A 25,924-nucleotide genomic window follows, 5' to 3' on the forward strand; every position below is an offset into this window, starting at 1 on the left:
TGCAAAATTTCGCGTCATTGCATGCCGACTTTAGCAGTGAATAGCAAAACCTCCATACATGCTTTTGACACCAAAATTGCTACATATGTTAAGAATTTTGCAAAAACACCTTATCGTTTTTGAGAAACTCTATTTTAAAAATGCAAGTAAATAATGTTTTTTAAACTATGACAGTTTAAAAACCATTTTTCTTTGCATTTTTAAAATCAAGTTTCTCAAAAACTACAAGGTCTTTTTAAAAAATTAATTTTGTGACTTATACCCACCATTCTGCTTAACATGTGTAGCAATTTTAGTAGCAATAGCATGTATGGGGACTTTGCTATCAACCTCTAAAGTCGGCACAAAATTATGTGAAATTTAGGTCAAATTACGCAAAATTTTGAAATACTACTATTACATACGAAATTAATTACAATTTTCTCAGAAATTTCGCATTACGATGTGTAATTGTGAATTTCAATGCGACTGTGTACTTAAATCTATGCCATGCAAAAATAATTTCAGATATATTTTAAATATTTTTCTTTGAAGTCTTCTTCTCAGGTTGTCACGCATTTTAGGCAACATCTGGTTTTCTGTAGGTAACACTTGAAAGCTGAAAAGTCAACCTTTAAATACCGATGACACAAGTTCTCAGAGCAGTGAGGATGTCTGTGCATGTAAGTAATCATCCACATGTTACATAGTGTTCTGGGTCACCGAGCTGCTGATGGAGGTACCATCTGGTAAGAAGCAGAGGCACGGAATATGTGATATGTTGCTGTGCACCTACTATCATTCACACAGCATATATACTGTATACATATATTCTCAGGGTTTTCTTTGATTTCAACAACATTTCCTATGTGGCAGTTCCTAGGTCTAACTGACAAAATAGTGTGTAAGCATACCTCCCAACTTTTCGAGATGAGAAAGAGGGACACTTAAAGAGGAACTCCAGTGAAAATAATGTAGTAAAAAAAGTGCTTCATTTTTTACCATAATTATGTATAAATGATTTAGTCAGTGTTTGCTCATTGTAAAATCTTTTCTCTCCCCGATTTACATTCTGACATTTATTACATGGTGACATTTTTACAGTGGGCAGGTTATGTAGCTGCTCCTAGCTGTTTTGGCTGTTAGAGACAGCTGTAAACAGCTAATTCCTGTCTGTGAACATTGTTACATTGTGGCAGTTTGCCCAGAGTACCGTGGTACTCAGAGCTTCTTGTGGGAGGGGTTTCAGCACAAAATCAGTCATACAGTGCCCCCTGATGGTCTGTTTGTGAAAATCATTATATTTCTCATGTAAAAGGGGGTATCAGCTACTGATTGGGATAAAGTTCAATTCTAGGTTGGAGTTTCTCTTTAAGCCACACCCCTGCCACACCCCTAATCATGCCCCTGACACACCCCTAGTCACGCATACCATAAAGATGTCATAACTAAAATATGTTGTTTTATAATTCAAACCACACTGGTCCTTTCTATCCTGGTTCATTTTCTTTCATAGTAACATTTTAAAATTATTAATATATCAATTGAAAAGTTGGGAATAAAGTTTAGAGTCAATCAAACACATTTTTTAGTAGAGAAATATATATATTTACATAGAAAGAGGGACAGAGTCCTGAAAGAGGGACAAATGATGAGGAAAGAGGGACAGAGGGACAAGGCCCAGCCTCCCTACTCACTTACACCATAGCTCCCAACTGTCCCTCCGAAAGAGGGACAGTTGGGAGCTTTGGTGTAAGTGAGTAGGGAGGCTGGCTGGTATCTTACTATTTTGGATGTTAAATTGCCGTTCAGGAAGTGCTTTTGAAAATGAAGAAAACCCAGAGAATCTACCATGAGGAGATGGACTACTCCAAAACCAGTCAGTTCTGTCAGATTTTAACTGCTTACTTTTCTTCACTGAAGTGGTCCTTTAAAAGACTTTTAACCCAAAACTGTTCTCCAAGTTTATGAGGTTGAGCTATATTAAGGTATAACTGCTCCTCCCTACCCATCCTCCATATTGTATTTTCAGAAGGCAGATAAAGCTTTAGTTTAGTGCTGTGAATTCACACATTTTGATTAAATTCTTAAAGGACTTACGAGGCCAAAACCTGTAAAATAGTAAAGTACCTGCATGTTCTTTAAATGCACGGAGGATGCCATCCGCGCCCTCCGTGCAGTTCCGCCGGGTCCCCTTAGTGACATCGCCCCCCCCCCCCGTGCGCTCGCGACCCCAAAGGCCGGGTCGGGCACTCCAGCCACTCCTAATATGGCCGCCGGAGCTGGCCGCGCCTGCGCAGTCCGCACTGCCGCGAGTGTGGCTGCGCAGCTCTAAGGCCAACCCCCCGATCCACGAGATAGTGCGTGGTTCTGAGGGGTTGGCCCTAAAGCTGCGCAGCCGCACTCGTGGCAGTGCGGACTGCGCAGGCGCAGCCAGCTCCGTGCAATTCCGCCGGGTCCCCTTAGTGACATCGCCCCCCCCCCCCGTGCGCTCGCGACCCCACAGGCCGGGTCGGGCTCTCCAGCCACTCCTAATATGGCCGCCGGAGCTGGCTGCGCCATATTAGGAGTGGCTGGAGTGCCCGACCCGGCCTTTGGGGTCGCGAGCGCACGGGGGGGGCGATGTCACTAAGGGGACCCGGCAGAACTGCATGGAGGGCGTGGATGGCCTCCTCCGTGCATTTAAAGAACATGCAGGTACTTTACTTTTTTTTTACAGGTTTTGGCCTCGTAAGTCCTTTAAAGAGTTAAACAAATGGCTAAAATTATAAAAAATATATGTTTTTTCTTTACTCTAGCCTTACTAGAGAAGGCTACATAAAACGGGATTGGTGGTGACTTTGTTTTCTTATACTCGAGTATAAGTCTAGAAATTTAGGTCTGATTTACTTCATAAAAGTACAGGCGTCGGCTTATACATGAGTCACAGGCAACACTGAGCACACTGAGTAATTTGTGTACTGAGTCTAGGTTTCCACTGTTGCGAATCCGAGCCGATTCCCCGCCCACGAATTTGGATGGATTTCAGCAGCCTATAGAAGTGTATGTAAGCCATCCGAATTCGTGGCCGAGGGAAAATCTGAGGCCCTGCAGCATAATTTGGTGCGGGACTGACCGAATCCCATAGCCGTGCATAGAGCGGCTAAAGGGATTTGGCTGCGAGAGGCAGCAGCTGTGTCGGCATCGTGTCTCGCAAGACGCATGCTGGCGCACAAGTGGAAACCTAGCCTAATAGTGACATTCCTATTTGCAGCAATTTATCCAGTGGTAAGTGATACTTTTAGGAAAGGAAATTCCAAGAAAACACAGGTCTGAAAGTCCTGGGCTGGCCACAACAATTAACAAGGAAAGGGGCAGGGGGAAAATACTGGGCTGCAGAAAAAAGGAGTGAATAATTGCAGCACTTGGGGCCCTGGAGGAGATACTGATTGCACTTAAAGGACAGGAGGGGTTAATGGCTGCAATACTGCATGCAGTGCAGTCATTAACCCCTCCTGGTCTCCAAGTGCAGCCATTAACTTTGCTGGGTAGACTTATACTTGAGTCAATGAAAAATTCCAGCTTAAGGCGGATCGGGATGAAAAACTAACTATATAAATTAACATGTCTATATATCTTATCTAAAGTTTAGATAGTTTTCACAGCAAATCTAGCTGCACACAGCTTCAACAGTATATGATTGTTTCTTCCTGTGATACAATGAGAGCGGCCATGTTCTGCTTGTAATCATTACACACAGGCAAGCTGATCTGCATCTCTAGCCCTCAGCCTGTGAAAACTTTATTCCCCTTTCCTCCTCCCTCTTCCCCTCTGCCTCTGAAATCTCAGGCTAGTAACACCTCCTCCTCCTCCTCCTCCTGCCCAGACTGAGCTCCCATAAGCCCTTGCTACATGAGTCTGAGAGTGCCAAGACACTGGAGAAGCTGTGGGCGAGGCTTGTTTAGTTTATAGGGAATCAGAGTATTAAAACAAAAACAAAAAAGTATTTGGCTTGAGGAATGTCCTATAAACTATATGAAAGGAACACAATTATGCAATGAGTAATCCACTCCAGTAATGAAGATCCACTTTAAGTGGGCTGCATATTGGAGTCAACTTATATACAAGGTCGATTTGTATTTGAATATTTACGGTACATTTTTCTCATTTGTCTAGAATACTACAAAAACAAAAATATATTTTGATGGATTTTTTGCAGCCTAACATTCATAGTGGCTATTTTGGGACAGAGAGCACAGCCTGCACGCTTCCTCCGCACCTGTGAACCATGCTAAAGATTGGCCGCAACCGCAATCCACAGTGTGAAAAATAAATACATTTAAAAACCATTGCTGTGGTTAAAGGACCACTATTGCAAAAATCTGTGAAATTTTAAATACATGTGTATTAGTTGTACATTTGTACCACAGTGAAATTCACTATATATTACTTTTTTCTTATGTTCCTGTCACTTACAGTAGGCAGTAGAGATGTGGCAGATCTGACAGATTCTGGACTAAACCATCTTCTCAGGAGGGGGGGGGGGGATTCTCATGGATTCCTTTATTTTCAAATGCACTCCCTGGATGGCTGTGGCATGCTCAGGGCCGGATTTCTGGCAAGGCCACATATGCCATGGCCTAGGGAACTAGAAATTTAGGGGCGGCTCAGTGAAGGGCAGAAAAGCTGTTCTATGCAGCCTTCCCTATCTACAAGGACAGCTTTAACATTTGAACTCTTTGTCCTGTACTTGTCATCCCTGCAAGACATGTAAGCTCTATCCTGAAGGTACTGTGCACATCAGCCTAACTCACATGGAGACACAATAAATGGTCCATCATTAATGAGATGACAAACATAAAAGTTCTTAAGGAAAATATAACTTATAATCTATGTAGACGGTATAGTTGGCCTAGGGCGGTAAAAACTACAAATCTGGCCCTGGGCATGCTCTAACTGCCAGAATAGTGTGCACAGGAGGAGATTGGCTTTTCAGCATCACTGTCATAGTTCTTTCCAGGCTGGGCTTTGAAAAGACTGAAGAAAATACTGAAAATCCCCCATGAAGAGATGAGCTATTCCAAAATCTGTTAGGATCAGTCAGATTTATACTAGTGACTGTACAGGACAGCTATACAGGGAAAAAAATAAATGCATAGTGCAATTTACTCTGCGATAAGTGTACAACTACACATGTATTTTAAATATCACACATTTTGGTGATAATGGTCCTTTAAGTTAACCCCTAGCCAACCGCTCCACACCAATTGGTGTGAAGGCGGCGGCAGCCCCAGGACCACTCCACGACAATTGATGTAAATGGCTGCAGGTGGAGATTGCTCCGCCTTCAGTCTCCCAGCAGCAATCGCCGTTAAGAGACTGTTAGTTGGCGAAACCGCTGTCTCTTAACACAATACAGCACTGCGATCTAAGGCAGTGCTGTACTGAGGACAGCCATGTGACACGGCTGTCCTCCTGGGGGACACAGACGTGATCCGCTGTGATAAGAGAGGGAGGGAGGGAGGGAAAATTAATTAAAAAATAAGTACATTTCTAGAAAAAAAGAAAAGAAAAATATTTACAAAAAAAATTAAAAAATAAACATTGGTGGAGCGATCAGACCCCACCAACAGAAAGCTCTGTTGGTGGGGAGAAAAGGGGAGATGGGGGAGGGGGAATAACTTGTTTGCAAGGCCTTAAAGCTGCAGTGGCCAATTTAATAAAAAATGGCCTGGTCACCAGGGGGGTTCAACACCGCGGTCCTCAAGTGGATAAAGTAAGGGGGAAATTTATTAAGGTAAAGATAGAATGTTTACAAACTGAAATCTAAAATACACATGCATACATTGTGCTTTTTATCTTTTATAAGTAAAAAAAAAACACTATAAATGACTATAAACTGTTTTTTGAGAATGATTGTAAAGGTCCTCTCCAGGGAGTGCTTTTTTAAAAAATAAAGAAAGTACTAAAACATCCCCCCTGAGGTGATGTACTAGTCCAAAACCAGTCAGATGTATACTGTGACAGCAATATAGGAAGAAAATGTGTAGTGCAATTTACGCATAGACAAATGTAGAACTAATAAATGTTCATTTAAAATGTTACAGATCTTTGTGATAGTAGTGACATGTGACATGATGAGATAGACATGGGTATGTACAGTGCCTAGCACACAAATAACTAGGCTGTGTTCCTTTTTTTCTTTCTGTGCCTGAAAGAGTTAAATATCAGGTATGTAAGTGGCTGACTCAGTCCTGACTCACAGGAAATGACTACAGTGTGACCATCACTGATGAGAAATTCCAACTATAAAACACTTTCCTAGGAGAAAATGGTTTCTGAGAGCAGAAAAGAGATAAAAAGGGTCCATAGTTCATAGATTTTTAGTTCTGGCATACTGCAATGAATGTGTCATTGAGCAAAAACAATACAACAGTTAAAATTAAAAAAGTAGATTTAACCACTTCAGGATTCTGCGTACGCTTAACTACGCCCCTGAATCCTGAAGTGGTTTCCATGGAAACGGCCGCTCGTATGAGCGGCCGTTCCATGTCAGTTCACGGAGGGTGTCTCCGTGAACACCCTGCGAGCCGCCGATCGCGGCTCGCAGGGTAAATGTAAACACGCGGGGAAGATCTTCCCCGCTGTTTACATATAGATCGGCGATCCCCGGCCTCTGATTGGCCGGGGATCGCCGGCATCTGATAGGCTAAAGCCTATCCTATCCGGCGCAGGACGGCTTTCCGTCCTGCGCCACACACAGGGGACGGGAGAGGGAGGGAAGGAGGCAAAGGGAGGACTAGTGCTGTGGAGGGGGGCTTTTAGGAGCCCCCCCGCTAGGCACAGCAGCGCGGCGGCGATCAGACCCCCCCAGCAGGACATCCCCCTAGTGGGGAAAAAAGGGGGGAGGTCTGATCGCCCTGCCTGATTTCTGATCTGTGCTGCGGACTGAAGAGCCCCCGCAGCACAGATCAGCCAAACCACCCGGAATCCGGAAGTGGTTAAACATAAAATAAAACTGTGGAATATCTTAAAAAGTCATTTTTAGGAGAAGGAAGATAGATACAATCATTTATTTCATTCGTTTATTTTCGCCTCAGGTGCCCTTTAACCTCCTTGCTGGTTATCCCGAGCTGAGCTCGGGGTAACCTGCGCAGGAGGATTGCTCAGGCTCCGCTGGGCCGATTTTCACAATTTTTTTTTAATTACACGCAGCTAGCACTTTGCTATCTGCGTGGATAAGTCGATCGCCGCCGCTCGCCGCTAGCCATCGTGCAGCGCCGCCCCCCCCCCACCCCAGACCCCTTGCGCAGCCTGGCCAATCAGTGCCAGGCAGCGCTGAGGGGTGGATCGGGATTCCCTCTGACATCCCGACGTCCATGACGTCGGTGACGTCATCCCGCCCCGTTGCCATAGCGACGGGGGAAGCCCTGCAGGAAATCCCGTTCTCAACGGGATTTCCTGCTTGCGCAGATCGCCGGCGGCGATAGAAGTAGATAGGGGGATGCCGCTTGTCAGTGGCTATCATGTAGCTAGCGCTAGGCTAGCTACATGATCTTAAAAAAAAAAATAATTTAAAAGTGCTGCGCTGCCCCCTTGCCGCAGTAATTGGAATGGCAAGGGGGTTAAATACTGCTTCTTTTTCTCCACCCTCGCTGTAAGGCCCCTTTTATATTTGCATTGGAAATCCGTGTTTCATTACCCTGTTTACCCGCAGAGTAATGCAACGGCAATGCAAGTCAATGGAGCCTAGCACACTTACCGCATCGCATTGCGCCGGAAGTGCCCAATGGGCCGCCGAGCCATGTCAACAGCGTGTAACCGGCGGACTTCCATCCCGATGCAGTGGCAGCAGACGTAATGTAATTCATTGGGCGGCGCAGGAAATTTAAATATTTTGTCGGCGTCAGTGCAGCACGCATGTACAGAATAACGGGAATATGATGGGGAACCCGGTAATCCCAGTGATGGAGTACATATTATTTCGGTGCCGGGCAGTTGGGTGCTCCCCCTACTGCCGCTAAACTCCCCAGCGGCATTACATACTATTCCCCCTCCGAGTTGCTACAATTACAAGATGTAATCCGGGGCCTGGTGATCACCAGATCCCCGAATTACTCTTACATGCCCCACGCAGCATAGCAATGGTGCCATGGCTGCAACAATGAACTGATTCGCAGTGATGTACTTCCTGTCTAGGCACTATGCATACGACCCTGTCAGTGCACTCTGCTGCAGGGTCATATGACATCAATGGGGGTGGGGCATCCCACCGCAAATACAGCAGTCAGCAGTCGTGGGCCAAGATTTCGTATGTGCAAAATTTAGCATCGAAATTCGCAATTACGCATCGTAATCGTAATGCAAAATTTCAGGGAAAATTGTAATTGATTTTGTATGTAATAGTAATATTTCATAATTTCGCATAATTTTTCCACTTAATTTTTGCAAAATTTCGCCTAATTGTGTGCTGATTTTGGTGTTTAATAGCAAAGTGTTTAAAAAGCAAAGTAGTTAAAGTGGATCCAAGATAAACTTTTACTTATTGCATAATTGTGTTCCTTTCATATAATTTATAGGGCATTCCTCAAGTGAAATACTTTTTTGTTTTGTTTTATACTTCCGTATAAACTAAACAAGCCTCGCCCACAGTTTTTCAGAGAGCCTTGGCACTCAGTTCCAGGTAGCAAGGGCTTATGGGAGCTCAGTCTGGGCAGGAGGAGGAGGAGGTTACTAGCCAGAGATTTCAGAGGGAGAGGGGAGGGGGGAGGAGGAGGGGGGAGGGAGCTGAGAGCTGGAGATGATATCAGCTTGCCTCAGTGTAGTGTGACAAACAGAACATTGTATCACAGCAATAAATAATCATAAAATTTGTAAGCTGTTTACAGGTAGATTTGCTGTGTAAACTATATAAAGTTTAGATCAGATATATGGATAAGTTACTTGTTATAGTTACTTTTTCATCTTGGATCCTCTTTAAGGAGAATACTGGGTATATGTAGTTTTTGAGAAAATCGATTTTAAAAATGCAAAGAAAAATGGTTTTTAAATTGTAATTTTTCTGAGTTTAAAAACCTTTTTTCTTTGCATGTTTAAAATCGATTTTCTCAAAAACTACAAGTTAATTTTGAAAAATTATTTTTTTGAGTTATACCCACTATTCTCCTGAACATATGCAGCAATTTTGGTGTCAATAGCATGTATGGCGTCTTTGCTATTCACTGTAGAAGTAAGTCCAATAGCTCAACCGCTGGTCATCAGAAGGCTACCAGGGAGTCAACCAGTCAGCACCTGGATCCAGCAGAGGTGCTAAAGTAGACCAACAAAAGTGAAAAAGATGACTGGGTCTCGACCTGGATTTATGCAATTATAGCAAACGTTTTATTATACCATAGCAGTAAAAAACACAACGTTTCGGCACGAATCCTTTGTAAAGTGTTACCAAATACATCAAGTACTCCCATATATATATATGACACACAAGTTAAAAGAACACACCCATCAGAGGGCGGGCACAAACTTAATGGAAAAGAGAGAGCAACCAATTTAAAGAGACAGTACATCAATACAGCACAAAAAGCATTTTAGGCTAAATTCATCATTAAAGGGGCACTATGGTTAATTTCTTCCATTTTAGTGACTTTAACATAAATATGTGTTTGTGCAGCAATGTTATTGACATTTAATGTGGCTGATTGTTTTTTATTGCTACACTGGCAATATCCACTTAGTGCTAATGAGTCACGTCGGAAGATTTCCTTACTGACGCCAAATCAGCATAATCCATTGTGTTGTAGGAGGCATCTGACTTTAGTCTGTTTAGCCGTCCCCCCCCTATGGTCCGCTCAGTGAGGATTATTCCAACTGTGACTGCACACTTTGTGCAGTTACTGATACCTGTACAGCCGCGGTACAGCAAGGAGCGGCGCCGTACGGCTCTATACTTTCCCGCTGCCCGCTGAGGACCCCTTATTTGAAGCTGGCACAGCTACGGACACCTATTGTTGTCTGTTGCTGTGGTAACCAGCAATCGGCTTTTCAAGTGCGCACTCTGCGGACAATAGGTGTCCGTAGCTGTGCCAGCTTCAAATAAGGGGTCCTCAGCGGGCAGCGTGAAAGTATAGAGCCGTACGGCGCCGGTCCTTGCTGTACGGCGGCTGTACAGGTATCAGTAACTGCACAAAGTGTGCAGTCACAGTTGGAATAATCCTCACTGAGTGGACCATAGGGGGGGGGGACGGCTGAACAGACTAAAGTCAGATGCCTCCTACAACACAATGGATTATGCTGATTTGGCGTCAGTAAAGAAATCTTCCGACGTGACTCATTAGCAATAAATGGATATTGCCAGTGTAGCAATAAAAAACAACAATCAGCCACATTAAATGTCAATAACATTGCTGCACAAACACATATTTATGTTAAAGTGACTAAAATGGAAGAAATTAACCATAGTGCCCCTTTAAGTCAGTTTGGAGTCATTGTACTTAGCTTAACTATCTATCTACTATCTATCTACTTTCTCGTCTCAAAAGAGCAGTCTGTTCGTCCACACTTGTATTCATCATAACCTTCTCCAGTATGCACCACTGTAAATCGCTCACTCTGTGGTTGCATTCAAAAAATGTTTACCTACAGGAGAGTCAATTTTTTTGTTAGGATCATTCACATATTCAGCATACAAGCTAATGTCACTACGATGCTCGTTAATCCGTATGCGTACAGGTCGTGAAGTCTGCCGCACGTACCCCATACCGCAGGGGCACTTTAACAAGTAAATGACATAAGGTGTCACACAAGAAAAATTGCCATTAACTTTAATTAAAGTCCCCTTCATTGGGTGTCTAATATGATCACCTTTTATAATACTCGAACAGTTTTGACAACTTAGACATGGGAAAGTCCCCATTTTGTTTGGTATGAAAGTGTCCCTCTGTACTGAGGTTTTTTTCACATCCGCTCTAACCAGCATATCCCTGATGCTTTTGCCTTTTTTGTACACAATGGGGGTCTCAAAAATACTTTGGATAATACCGGATCAGCCTCAATAAGGCTCCAGTTATCCATAATGCTTCTCCTTACAAGTCCAGCATGATGATCGAATTTAGAAATAAACTGTACACCTCTATCGTGTTGCTGTCTATCCTGTTTTTGTCTTAAAGGGATACTGTAGGGGGGTCAGGGGAAAATGAGTTGAAGTTACCCGGGGCTTCTAATGGTCCCCCGCAGACGTCCTGTGCCCGCGCAGCCACTCACCGATGCCCTGGCCCCGCCTCTGGTTCACTTCTGGAATTTCAGACTTTAAAGTCTGAAAACCACTGCGCCTGCGTTGCCGTGTCCTCACCCCTGCTGATGTCACCAGGAGCGCACGGCGCAGACACAGACCATACTGGGCCTGCACAATACACTCCTGGTGACGTCAGCAGGAGCGAGGACACGGCAACGCAGACGCAGTGGTTTTCAGACTTTAAAGTCTGAAATTCCAGAAGTGAACTGGAGGCGGGGCCAGGGCATCGGTGAGTGGCTGCGCGGGCACAGGATGTCTGCGGGGGACCATTAGAAGCCCCGGGTAAGCTCAACTCATTTTCCCCCGACCCCCCTACAGTATCCCTTCAATGCCCTCCGATCTAGTAACGCCACCGTCTGTGCTATTTGTTGAACTTCCTCTTTTTTATAACCCCTTGCTGTGAAGTTCTCCACAAGTCTCTTTGCTTGTTTAGAAAAAGCCTCATCCGTTGACGTGATTTGTCTAGCTCGTATGACTTGACTCTTTGGGAGGCCTTTCAATAGAGGTCGAGGATGACAGCTGCTTGCTAACAGAGCATTATTCCTATCCGTACTTTTCCTATATAAGTCTGTACGAAAACCATCTACATCTAAGTGTACGTCAACATCCAGGAAATGCAGGTGATTGGCATGAAACTCAAGGGTGAACTTAAAGTGGTCTAACACCCAGCATTTCAACTTTGCTTTAAAAGATTGCTTACAGCTTATAAACTATTATGCCAGATTTTTTTTTTTAGCAGAAATTCACTGAATGGATTAAACATGACATTTTAGTGCTGCATTTAGCTAGAAATGCTCCTCGTGCTTGCTTGTTTAGTTACAAATGTATCTATCTACAATGTAACAAACAAACACTGCTCTGAGAGAACAAAGAGGGCTTCCCCGGCAGGCTTTTCAGAGGTCTATTTGTATTCCAAATAAAGATACATTTGTAACTAAAGATAAGAACGGATGCGGGTTCCTAGGTAAATCCAACACTAAAATGTCATGTTTAACCCATTCAGTGAATTTCTGCTTAAAAACAAATCTGGCATAATAGTTTCTAAGCTGTAAGCAATCTTTTAAAGCAAAGTTGTAATGCTGGGTGTTAAACCGCTTTAATTGTGTTATGTCGAGTATTCAAAACAGCCACAAATTCCTTCAGACTCTCCTCTGGCCCTCTCCAGCAAAAAAAGAAAAAACAGATTGTCAATGTAGCGACAATATGCAGTACCATAATACCGTAATTGTCTAAAAGTGTCATTACTCAGGATATATTCTTTCTCAAAATCTGCCATAAAAATATTAGCCAGAGTTGGTGCATAAGGGGCCCCCATTGGTAATCCCTGTATTTGCATAAAAAAAATCATTTTGTAACCTAAAATAATTGGAGCGGAGGCACAGACTTAACAAATCCATAACAAAGAATATATTGCAAGAAGAATCTTTGTTACATTCCAGTGCCTTGCCTATCGATTGTAACGCCTCAATATGAGGTATATTCGTAAATAGGCTAACAACATCCAGACTGACTAAATGAGAAATGTCAGTTGCTTCTATCCTGTCAAGGGAATTCAGGAAATCTGTGGTATCATGTATACAGTAAGGATTAGCTTTAACGACTGGTTGCAATATACTGTCTATATAAATACCTAATGGTTCCATCAATGAGTCAGATGCAGAAACTATCGGGCAACCTGGTGGATGGAGAGGACCTTTATGCACCTATTTTGCTATTCACTACCAAAGTAAGTATGAAATGACGCTAAAATTATGTGAAATTTTATGCAAAATTACGAATGACTGTACGAAATCAATGAAATGTACAAATGGTAATTACGTATAGGCAAAATTGCGAAAAGTTACACGAAAATTTGCGTAATCGTAATTAACTGATTACGCTCATTACTACCGGCCAGGTGTAAAACTGGCCTCAATGTAACAAGCTGTCCCTTTTACTGCAATCTTGGCACACCCTCCTAAAAACACCACTCACATTTTTACAGCCCCTTTGCCCACTCATTGGCTTGGTACGGTCGGTGCTCTGCCCTGTATCCACATATTTGCTAGTAATAATAATAAGGGATGGAGGAACCAATGAAAATGCAGTAAGCAGAAGCGTGCTGTGCTCTATCACCAAACAGTGGTGCAAATGACTTTCGCATGGCCCTTGTGACCAGTTGCATACCTCCGGTTCATAAGCTACGGTATAAGCATCATTTAGTTACAAAACTTCTTCAGCAATAGTGACATCAACTGGCTGTGAGGTGGTACTACTCAAAAAGTATGCGAGTGGCATAGAAAGCCCTATACAGACATGTCCACATTTCTGTGAATATAGGTTAGCAATTTCTGCCAACATGAAGCACTAACAGGTGTATAAAATGAAGCTTACGCCATGTTATCTTCTTAAATAAATATTGCCAGTAGTATCAATTGTACTAAACAGATTGGTGATGTTCAACATGGTAATGCCTCAGGATGTCAACTTTACAACAAACCGGTTCATCAGATTTCTGCCCTACTAGACCTCTTCTTATCAGACACGGATTCCAGCATTGTGAAGTAAAGGCCTCTATGAGGGATAACTTAACCATGAAGTGATAGATAACACAGGAGTCATGGAACAAGATTGCCTATTGCCGAAGCATGTTGCATATCAAAACCATCCAGTCATTGGTTGAAGGATTGCAGCATTCAGTACTTAATCGACTTACACACGTCAGCATAAACACTCATGCCTGGGGATCTCCCTGTCTTTCAGTTGTCCCCTTATCCTGTAATCACAGAAGATACCCTTATATCCTGTAATCATCAATAAGAAGTCAATAATTGGCAACTATGGAGGAGCAACCAGAGCCAAAGACTTTAATGCTAAAATTTGGAATTGAAATTCATGGCAAATTCATGGCAAAATCCTGGCTTTTAACGGATTATGGACCGTGCTATTCTGGCCCCTTAAGGACCAGAGCCTTGTTTTAATGCAACCGTTCTGTGATTCCTGTGATTGTCTCACAGTGATGACCTGGTAAGGAGACAATGAAAATGGGGACTCTATACCGCATCAGAGTTAGAGAGACACAGATGTGGGTTAGATTCTACCTACCGTGGTCCTGAGCTGGTTAAAAGTGGATTTAGCGGAACTTAAAGAGGACCTGAAGATACCTTACAAAAAAAAGAGTTTCACTTACCTGGGGCTTCTGCCAGCCTCCTGCAGCTGTCCTGTGCCCGCGCTGTCCTGGAACAATCCTCCGGTCTTCCACCACAGCTCAATTTATCTTTCGCCGACTTAGAAGTCGGCGTACACTGCACCTGCGTGGCCTTGGCTGCGCACGTCCTCATTCGTGCTTCTGGCACCAGGAGTCCTGCGCAAGCGCAGTACAAGAAGATATGAATTGCACCTGAGCAGGACACTCACGGTGTTGGGAGCGCAAATGAGAACGCATGCAGCCAGGGACGCACATGTCCTTCATCCCAATCAGTAGCTGATACCCCTTTTCTGAGAAATCTTTACCTTTCTCTAATATATCAGTGGGTCTGTGTGGCGGATATTGTGATAAAACCCCTCCCACAGCGTGATGTAAGGGCCATGGCCTTGATAATTTCCTATCTGTGAACCTTGTTGCATGTGGGAAACCAGTTGCCAAGCAAATATTATCTCCATTTGTGCATATTTATACTCCTACAAAAAACAACAACAACCTTTTAGCCTATCCACATAGCTAGTGGTTATGTTTATAGATAAGGGCAGTTGGTGCTGTCCATTTCTTTACCATGTCTGCCAGAAGTAAAGATGCTGACCTTCAGGCTCATGGAGGATGAAACAACATGAACAAATTACACGGTGAATATCAATCATTTCTTGACCTATCTTCTATTTTTTTTTACTTCTCACTTCGCAATATCTTGATTTAGTTGCTCTTTAACCTTTTGGGGATCGCCTATATTAAATCCTACACTGCACTTGTGGCTGTTCTCGCCTGATGCGGCGTAGGATGTATGCCGCCTGCCGTTTCCACTCCCAATGCTATCGTACGCGCCCGAGAGGGGAGGTTAAGCTGTCATAAGACAGCTGACATCTCCCCTCAGTGACCAGGAGCTATCGCGTATGGCTCCTGGTCACGTGATCACTACGATCGCCGGCGGATCGTAGTGATCTCCATAAGAACTGCAGCGGTAGGGGGGAAGGAAGAGGATCCATTCACCTTCCTGCCGTTGCCCCGGTAATTGGCGCTCCCCTCCGCTCGGGCCGGTATCCCCGCTCGCTGTGACGTAAGTCCCGTGTTGCGGCTTGTTGACGTCATCAAGCCGCGACCCGGGACTTAGCGTCAGAACGAGCAGGGATGCCGGCGAGAGTGGAGGTGTCCACAGCGGCTCATCATTAGAGTCTGGGAGGTGAGTAAAGGCTGCTGGTGAAAGGGGGGACATCTGGCCACACTTAGGATACCATGCCCAGCAAGCCCTAACAGGGATCCGGCTGCTTGCCCCCCCCCCCCCCCCAAACGCACATCGCCTTCCCCATGCAAAAAGCCTGGTCCTTAAGGGGGGTTAAGCAGCCGGTCCCGAAAAGGTTAAAAATAGTTTTCCCTGGAACTGATTACACATAATAAGAATTAGTAACGTATCTCCTCGCAATAATCACCACTCCGGTGCCATCTTGTATTTAGTGTGTAAACACATATAATAATGAGACATTTCAGCTATCATTGTCGAACAATAGCGCCTCTGTTCGGTCTTATGCTGGTCTCGGCTATTCTTAAACCTGTAGCCTTGCAACAGATATGACTAATAATGAACAGTGCTTTTCTATTTCCTTATTAAATTCAGACTGGAAACACTGACTCTTTTGTTGACTTTCTGCCTCTGCAGAGTTTTAGGATCACAAAGTCCCAGAAGCGGGGGAAACCGGAGCAGAGTGACTTGTAACGGCGCGGAGGAAACAAAGAGGTATTTGCAAGGCAGCGGTGCTCCACGCCAGATGTTTTCTGTACGCACCTCGCCCTAGACCTTCTGTCAATTGGTGGATACTTCGGCAATTACTGGACCATCTGGCAGAAGTTTCTGTGGATGAAGATTATTCCACTACAGTATTTGGCCTTGTTTAGAGCATTGTGTAAGCCTACTTAAAAAGGGAAACAAAAAATATTAAATGTATTCAGTTGGCGAGTTTCGGGCAACATTTTGGTTAGGTTTTTAGTATTTCTGCCTAGCAACACTAGAATCCCAGGCTTCAATTCCAATGCATTCGATTGGCTCAATTCAATCTGCATATAATTTGCATGCAAGGAGGAATTATTTACTAGTGTTGGTGTTTGAATTCAGAACATTGTTCTAAACCACCCTGATTTTAAAATTCAAACCACACTGGTCCTTTTTATCATTATTACTTTTCCATCGTTATAACATTTAAAAATAAAAAATATATCAATTTAAAAGCCAAGCATCAGGTTTACAGTCAATTAAATACATTTCTCAGTACAAAAATACATATATTTATATTGATCTGTACCTTATTCCTGAAAAAGGGACAAATGAGGAAGAAAGAGGAACTGGGCTCCAAAAGAGGGACAGTTTGGATCTATGAAGAAACACTTTCACTGAAGCGCTCCTTTGGAGGGGAAGGCCATGCTTACAATGATAGACATTTGATGTTCTCGAGAGCCACATAAAATGGCAAGGAGGGTTGCATTCAGCTCATGGACCTTGTGTTTAAAGTTGACCTGTCTAAGTGTCTATCTACTATCTCAGGAAAAACATATATAAGTAGATAAATACTTGCTACTCAGGGCCGGCCCTAGACTTTTTGCCGCCTGAGGCAAATTTATAAAAAAATTGCGGCCCCCCCTCTCCCCCCGTGGGAGGCCGCCGAGCCGGAGGGGTAGCGGGCAGGACGGGGGTATTGGGCCTAGCGGTGGGGAGGGGGGTCCGACCCACCCTCCCTCGCCTGGGTCCCCCGATCTGCGTTCCCCTCCAGCTGTAATAGGAAGATGCCGATGCCCAATAGTAAGAGGCACGGGGAGGACTCACCTTATCCGCGTTCCAGCGTGCGCTCCACTGACGTCACTTCCTGCATCACCGCCCACTGTAATGTAAGTGGACGGCGATGCAGGAAGTGACGTCAGTGGAGCGCACGCTGGAACGCGGATAAGGTGAGTCCTCCCCGTCCGTGCCTCTTACTATTGAGCATCGGCTGCTTCCTATTACAGCTGGAGGGGAACCGCAGATCGGGGGACCCACGCGAGGGAGGGGGGGTCCGACCCCCCTCCCCACCGCTAGGCCCAATACCCCCGTCCTGCCCGCTACCCCTCCGGCTCGGCGGCCGGCCCCCCCGCACCCACGGACGGGCAGGTGCCCCCCTTAGAAGTTTGCTGCCTGAGGCAAACGTTTCACCCCGCCTCATGAGCGTGCCGTCCCTGTTGCTACTTACATAACATATGTAATGCATTGTACACATTTTGATTTTAGTGATTTCACTACAGTAAAAAAAAAAAGAAAATCCTTCTTAGGATTTTCCATTTTGACTGTATCTTGAAGCCAATTCTGACATCATTTCCTCCCTTACTCTGTCTGTGTATCATTGCCCGCCCCCATCCCAGTCTTCAAACACTCCCACCCAGCTCTGCAGTAGAAAGTGCATTGTCTCAGCATGAGAAATATTGGCCAATCAGAGAGGAACAAAGTTGTGGGAGGGAAAACAGGAGGGAAAGAGGCTGCAGCCAACAGCCAATAAGGCTGCATTAGTTTTGTCTGAGGGGACAGTAAGAAGAAAAAAAGAAAACCCAGCATGCCCTGCAACTTCCTTTGTCCGGCAGATGTACCAAATAAGAGCCAGGGAAACTGGAGAATAATCTTTTATGGGGAAAAAAAATAAGAGTGTTTTTTAACGTGTGGATTGCTTGGTTGGCATCCTTATTACTTGTTTACCAGATAAAAATAAAGAATTGTTTTTTGATTTTATGCCCGACAGTTACGCTTTAACACCTGTGCTTTAGAGCCTTCCCTGCAAGGCCGGTTCTAGACTTTTTGCTGCCCGAGGCAAGCTTGTGAGGATGCCCCTAACCCCCGATTTGGAATGATCGCACAGCACCTAACAGTTCACTCTGCTTCATTTAATGTTCTCACATGACATGCTGCAGCTCAACACAACAGCACACTGGCTGGCCGTGAGTCTGTCACAATCAAACCGCTCACCCTCAACTAGTCGGCCGTCCTCCATTTCTCCGCAATCAGTCAGCAGTGCCACCTCCTCCCTTCTGCTGCGCAAGTCAAATGAAACACTGCTGCTCTCCTGCCTCCCCCCTCCTCCTCACTCACTGTCAGACTCCTCACACAGCACAACAAGCTGCTTTTCCCCAACGATGATCTCTTCACCTTGCTCTCCTCTCTCTTCTTCTCCTACTCTGACTGCATGCTTTTAGTCTAAACACACAGTACAAAAATGCCGCCCCTGTAATCTCTGCACCTGATGCAAATGTATTACCTTGCTTCATGAGAGAACTTGCCCTGCTTCCCTGCCCCCTCTCGGTGCCATCTCTAGGAGCTCTCAGAAGTCTTTGGAAGCACTGGTGTCCCTGAGTGCCACCGAAGATGGGCGGCTCCATACTGTTCAGGCTGTCTCTTTGTGAGCACTGAGGGGAAAGGAAAGGCTCAATAGGATCCATAACCTTCACCCTCGATAGGAAAGTATCAGACTTTTTTCTAGCTTCAGTTTTACTTTACGTTTTACACATTTTTTCCTGTTTCCTATTACCCGTTTCTACTATTGTGGGTAACACACGCAAAAAGGCACAAGGAAACCCTGACACAGATACACTCACTTTCCTTGTGCATAATTGATGAAACAAATGCTTCAAGAGCTGAAAGGGAAAAATAAATTGTCACCACACGCTTCCAGCGCACGCTGCGAATCTGTGACATCAGTGCGTGCACAGGGGACCGCAGACGCTTTCATGCAGAACCAAAGTAACGAGCACGTGAGACTGAGTGACTGGACTGATCAAACGGGCTTATTTATAAAGAAATGCTAAATCCAGGAAGATTTTTATTCCTTCAGGTCCGGCGGGGAAATTAGAAAGCTGTGAATGCAAAGAGAAGGGATGCAGAGAAGCCCCAATATGGACCAGAAAAATGTAGAGAAAACAGTAAGGTTTCCAGTAAGCAAGAAAAACACAATGATTAAGTATGTGAACAAATCTTTTTGTCCTTTACAGGTAGAACAGAAGTGTAATTATCAGTGAGGATGAGTACAAAATTCAGTTAAGCCGCAAACCTGCATGTTGGAGGGCGTGGGCTGCGGTAGATTGTGTTAACTTGCTTATGTCACCGCTTCTTACCAATGCGCTGCAGCCTTCTCACCATCTTCTCGACACTTCTGCTTTTACAGAGAAACCTTCCGGGTTATGAAGGCGGAAGTGTCGGGAAGATGAAGAGCAGCATGCAGTGAATCATTGAATGGCAGTGATATAGGAGCATTTGCATTCCTTGCTATTGATGCAGAGCAGGCTGAAGTTGCCCGAAATAATACCAGTTTACTTTATGTTGCCATGGAAATTGCAACTTTAGTCAGATCATTGCCATATTCACTTACTGGCCGGAAGTGATGCATTGTGGTTGTAACTTCATGCTCCCGTGAGTACATAGAAATACTTTTTTTTAAGGTGAATTTCACTTCAGAGGTTTTTTTTTCCAGTAGAGATGTTTTTCCTTTCTTTTTGGCCTGCTACAAACATGTTTTGATTGCCGTGACTATAATGGGTAATTCCCCTTCCTCAGATGCTCTATAATCCAACGTTTGTGCATGTACACCTGTCTTTTTGGAACATGAAGATGTGATTTGCATATTCTCTATACATGCTGAATTGAGGCATTATGGTGGCACAATGCATTCCTATTGCCAGAGACCGGCAAACATGTGCCTGTTGGTAGTGTTGCCGATTCGCTGTGGCAAATTGTTTTTCTTCATGCGCTCAGTCTCAGGTTCACAATTTGCCTGCCAAATCGCACCACGTGATGTTCGCCTATTCCAGCCCCCACCGTCACCTCTATGCCCCTGCCTTGTGTGCCTGTTCCCTCACCTCACACAGGATCTGGGCTGACATCATATATTGGTAGGTGAACAGAGGCGCCAGAAGGATAAAAGTACATAACATTTTTAAAAAATTGCTGGGAGGAAGTGGTGGACTCGCCTCCGTTAAAGCAGACCAAGGCCTGCAAATGTATAGATATACACATTTATTGAAAATACCCCAAAAGCATCTTTGGGGTATTTTCAATAAATGTGTATATCTATACATTTACAGTCCTTGGTGTCTGCTTTAACGGAGGCGAGTCCACCACTTCCTCCCAGCAATTTTTTGCTGGGATTTTTTCTTTCTTCCTATCTACAGAGAGCGACTTCTTAATCCTGAGTGAGGACAGGTCTAATCTCCTCACCTGCCTAATGAGTGGTTACCTAGGTGGTAACCCGTGTTTGTGAGTATTACCATCTCACTGTTTCATTTACCCAATCAATTTTGACATACTACACCATATTGGGCTCTCGATTTCTCTTCAACTTGGGCTGACATCATGTCAGAGGGAGCATAAAATATTGGACCAATGGGCTGGGTGGGCGGCAGGGGCGTTGCTAGGATCCGAAGAGATCCGGGGCACTTTTGGGCACTCCATCTGGAAAATGGGTGTGGCCGTAACACTAAAATATGGGTGTGGTCATGGGTGGAGCCAAATTTACATGAACTTAACAGCGGTCTAAGTAGGTCATCCCAGCAAAATGTTGGATGAAGCTCCCTCTTTATTAATACCAAAAAAAAAAAAAAAAAAAAAAAAGTGGATTATCTGGCTTTCTGCTTGGCAGTCTGGCCTGCTACCAGGTTATCTGGCAGTTGCCCCCATAGCATTCCCTAACCACCTCCCACGCTCCCCTGGACCTCCCATTGAGGCACCACAACTCCAAGCATGCCCCCATAGAAGAATCACAGCTCTCTGCAAGGCCCCCATAAAGGCACCATAGCACCACGCATGGCACCACAGCACCCAGTATGCTAACATAGAGGCACCACAGCACCCAGCATACCTTATTGATGCACCACAGCTCCCAGCATGCCCACCATTGAGGCTGAGGGGAGATCCGGGGCACCCCAGAATAGATCCGGGGCACGTGCCACTATTCTTTGGGGCTAGCAACGTCCCTGGTGGGCAGTGTGTAGGAATGTATAACAGCCAATCAGAGGGCTGCTCTCCTATGCTCTGCCCATTCAGCCAATCCATCCAGTCCAGACCTCTATGCTCCCACGGAGATGATGTCAGCCCGCCTCCCCTGCAAAGGGATTGGAGAATGTCCAAGTAGGGTGAGGGGCAGGGCAGTGACTGGCAGCCAGTGAATGGGAGTCAGCTGATGACGAGGCATCTGGTAGTGCAGGGCAGGAGTGGAAATGCCACATTACAAACTCAACGAAATTTCACACAGAATTCTAAAAGAATTCCAAGTTGAAGTAGCAAAATTGCACATTATTGAGAGTTTTCACATTAATCATAAGATGAAATAAAGTTAGTGTGAATTTATTAAAATATGTTTGAGTGGTCACAAATTTGATTAAAATTTTTGCATTTTTACTTATAATTTTCACACTTTTGCATGGGATCTTCTCATTGACGTCACTTGAACATGCTCAGTAGACACTATTCGCTATGTGTGCACTACATGAACATAATATTGCATAACGTTCAATTATCGTTTTGAAAATTATAACATTATAGTTTTTGCAATTTTTTATTGTTTTAAAAATTGGAATGTTATTGTTTTTTCCTTTTTTTTTTTTTTTTGAACTGTATCGTTTTCTTTTTTCATTAAGGCTGGTTTCACACCAGGACGTTGCGTTTTAGGGGACGTTAAGGTCGCACAACGTGCCCCTAACGCAACGCCTGGTGGTGTTGGAGCAGGACGCTACCAAGAGCCGCGTTACAAGCAGCTCTTGGTGCGCCTGCTCTGTCGGAGGCGCTGCGGAGACCACGTGAGCGGAGCTCTCCGCATCACGTGGTCCTGCCAGCCAATCAGCGGCCGCTCCAAGAAGAAAACACTGCAAGTGCAGTGAATATTAAGTAGCCATGTGCCTGGCTACGTAGCGGCCTCTCCCCGCCTCCTCTCCTCACCCAAAATAAAAAAAACACCCGTACTGAGCATGTGCAAACAGTCTAACGCGGAAGTACTACATGCAGTACGTTATCAGGACGTGCTGCGTTACTATGTAACGCAACGTGGGCACTGTGAACAGCCCATTGATTTTTCATTGCTGTGCGGTGGGGTGCCTTACAGGCTGCTCTAACGTGCGCCTGTAACGTCCCACTGTGAAAGCAGCCTAAAGCGGGGTTTACTGAGAAAAAATATAAAATACAAATTAGCACCAGACTAACAGAAACGTCATTCTAAAAAGCATATGGATGTATGGATGAAAACAGGAAACACTATCAAATCACATAGCAGAGTAAGTAAAAAAACAGCGATAGAACAGGATACATGTTCAATAAAATCCTGAAGTGAAAAGAACAAACGAACGAACAAATAAATAGGTCTTACATCACGTAAACAATTAGTATAAGTAACGATTGTGTATGGCTATACACTGAGTATTTCAGAGGATCCACTACATTTGTTCAGAGAAAGGATAGAGAAGTAGAGGTCTTATTGTGTATTCCTATAAGACTGCCAACTCTCCCAAATTAAAGTAAAGCGGTCAAGATTTTCAAGCACTCCTTTAGTATACCTTATAGTAGGGGTGGGGGACCTATGGCTCGGGGGCCAGATGTGGCTTTTTTGATGGCTACATCTGGCTCACAGACAAATCAGTGGAGGTTGATTCACTAAGCGACACTGCTCAAGCAGCACAGCTTAATGTGGAAGCGCAAGTAACATTTTCAAAGTAAGCACGGTAGCGTGCACTGCTAACTTACTAGCGCCCCCCAAAACTAACGGCCGCCCACCCTGGATCCTGTCAGGTCCAGTGACTTTGTAGGACGAGATCCCACCACTTTGATTGGCCTGATAGGCTGTCCGTCACTTGACAAGCAGCCTATTGGGCCAAAGTGCGGGGATCTCATCCTACAAAGGGAATCAACCTCCAAGTCAGCTAGCTAATTGTACAAGCTGTTAGTCGGTGTTTCTCCTGTCTGGCTCTCTCGGGAAAATTGCTGATGTTGCTGAAAAGCAAGAGAAGCTGAGGACGTGTCTGACACTTCCCCTGCCCGGCGGATCAACTGTATACAAATCACCATGGCAACAGGGACGTGAGCCCTGTGCACTGTGCCAGTTTGAAACAGATTGTATGGCTCTCACAAAATTACATTTAAAAATATGGCGTTTATGGCTCTCTCAGCCAAAAAGGTTCCTGACCCCAGCCTTATAGGAAGGGAGGTTTAAGGCCCCGTTCACACTGCACGCGTTTCCAGTCGCGTTTTGGAAACGCGTGCAGGTGGCCGACACGCACGACATCAGACATTGCATAGAGTGCAATGTCTGATGTTCACACTGCATGCGTTCCGGACCTGTGCAGTCCGGGAACGCATGCTGCATGCATTTTTTGTAAAAACGCATGGCTGTCCCATTCACTTTTCAGTGATGGGATCAGCCACGCAACGCATACGAACGCGGATGGCGTGCGTTCGTACGCGTTGCGGTCCGCATGCGTTGCGGTCTGCGTTCTGCAGTCTGAACGGGGCCTAAAGGTTAGGCATCAGGAAGAGGGTTTTAGGGGTAGGCATAAAAAAGGGGGGTTTTAGGGTTAGGCGGCGCATAATAATTTTGCAGTTTCAAGTTGTAAGCCGGAATTCCGAATTGACATGCCAGCTTGCGTAAATGAGGGAAGCCAGAAAGCTGCTAGGTGCTGCAAAAAGGCTGCTAGATGTCGCTGGAGGCTCGGTAAGTATTTAGGGGGGAAGGTTTGTACTTTTTAGGCCGGTTGCTCAAGCAACCAGCAAGCACATGTATCCAGCATCAAGCGATTCGCGCCTGTGCCCGATACTGGGGACGCTGCTGTATTTGGCTGCAGTAGTGTCTGAATCACACCAGAAACAAGCATGCAGCTAATCTGGTCAGATCTGATAATAATGTCAGAAACACCTGATCTGCTGCATGCTTGTTCAGGGTCTATGGCTGAAAGTATTAGAGGCAGAGGATCAGCAAAACAGCCAGGCAACTGGTATTGCTTAAAAGGAAATAAATATGGCAGCCATCATATCCCACTCACTTCAGGTGTCCTTTAAAGTATTAGAGGCAGAGGATCACAGCTACAGCCAGGCAATCTGCATTATTTAAAAAGGAAATAAACATGTCAGCCTCCATATCCCTCTCACCTCGGGTTTCCCTTAAAGGGGAACTTCAGCCTAAACAAACATACTGTCATTAAGTTACATTAGTTATGTTAATTAAAATAGATAGGTAATATAATCTCTTACCCACCCTGCTTTAAAAGAACAGGCAAATGTTTGTGATTTCATGGGGGCAGCCATCTTTTTCATGGGGGCAGCCATCTTTTTTGGCTGAAAGGAGGTGACAGGGAGCATGAGACACAGTTCCAACTGTCCTGTGTCCTAATAACTCCTCCCAGCTGTGCGCGCTAGGCTTCAAATATCAAATTCAAAACTTAAAACAAGAAATTTGAGCCTAAACAGCAGAACGATAACAACAACATCCGAAATCCCATCATGCTTTGCACAGCATCAGGGGGAAAACACAGTTTTCTTCTGTGCAGCTAAAAATGAGGCTTGGGTAAGCAAACAAAGTTCTGATGCTGTGAAACTGTTAAAGAAAAACCAAGCCTTTTCAGTGCTTCTGAGTAGATTTGGAGGTTCACTTTAAATTAAAAAGTAAAGCTACACATCAGCATCCTGCAAATCTCTGTTGCAAAAAACTAAACTAAAACTTGAGGGTAATGTCACTAAATACCCATCAATCGCAAAGTGATAGCAGATATATTAAAAGTGAAGTTTGACCTCCACGAGTCCTTCCCACTGATTGAAGCTGCCTTTTATCTTTGTGTGTGCAGCATTGCCTAACACATGGGGGAAAGAAATCTGTTAATAGGTTATGTTAATAGCCTCTCCGCAGACCAGCTCCAAACTTTCCTCTAAGTTATGCATTGTGCAAGTTCAAGACCTTTCTACAAACTGCCACATTATCCTTGAGCCGTCATCATTTTTTATTGCATGTGAAAATGCTTGATTACAGCGGTCGGCCAGATGCACCACAAGAATCATAGCTGCCAGCTCTCACTGCTAACCTCAGACAGTGCCAGGCTTTACAGTATTGTCCTTGGAAAGGTTCCTAGTTAAAGGGGGAAAAAAGACAAACTAACCATAGCATTGAATGACTTTGATTTACTATGCTTCTCCTGCGTTTGAGGTCATCGGAAAACATAAGTGGTCATGGAATCTTGGCCGGGACATATTCAAATGTTTCTGCTAGTAGGAAGTAGCAGACATGCTAAGGCCCAGGTCTGCGAACACTTCCATTCCAGCGCAAGAGACTTGGGTGCAGCAGTGAGTAACTTGTGCGCCGTCAGAAGACAGAGCTGAAGTTACTTATAAAACACTGTAGTTCGGCCTCCAGCAATTGCTGGAAGCCGAGTTATTTCATTCCCCACCATCCATGGCGGCCTGGAGGGAGAATAGTATTTAAAATAAATGGGAATATGTGCAGGAACAGGATAAG

This window comes from Hyperolius riggenbachi, chromosome 5, assembly GCF_040937935.1.
Source record: "Hyperolius riggenbachi isolate aHypRig1 chromosome 5, aHypRig1.pri, whole genome shotgun sequence".
NCBI classification, from domain to species: Eukaryota; Metazoa; Chordata; class Amphibia; order Anura; family Hyperoliidae; genus Hyperolius; species Hyperolius riggenbachi.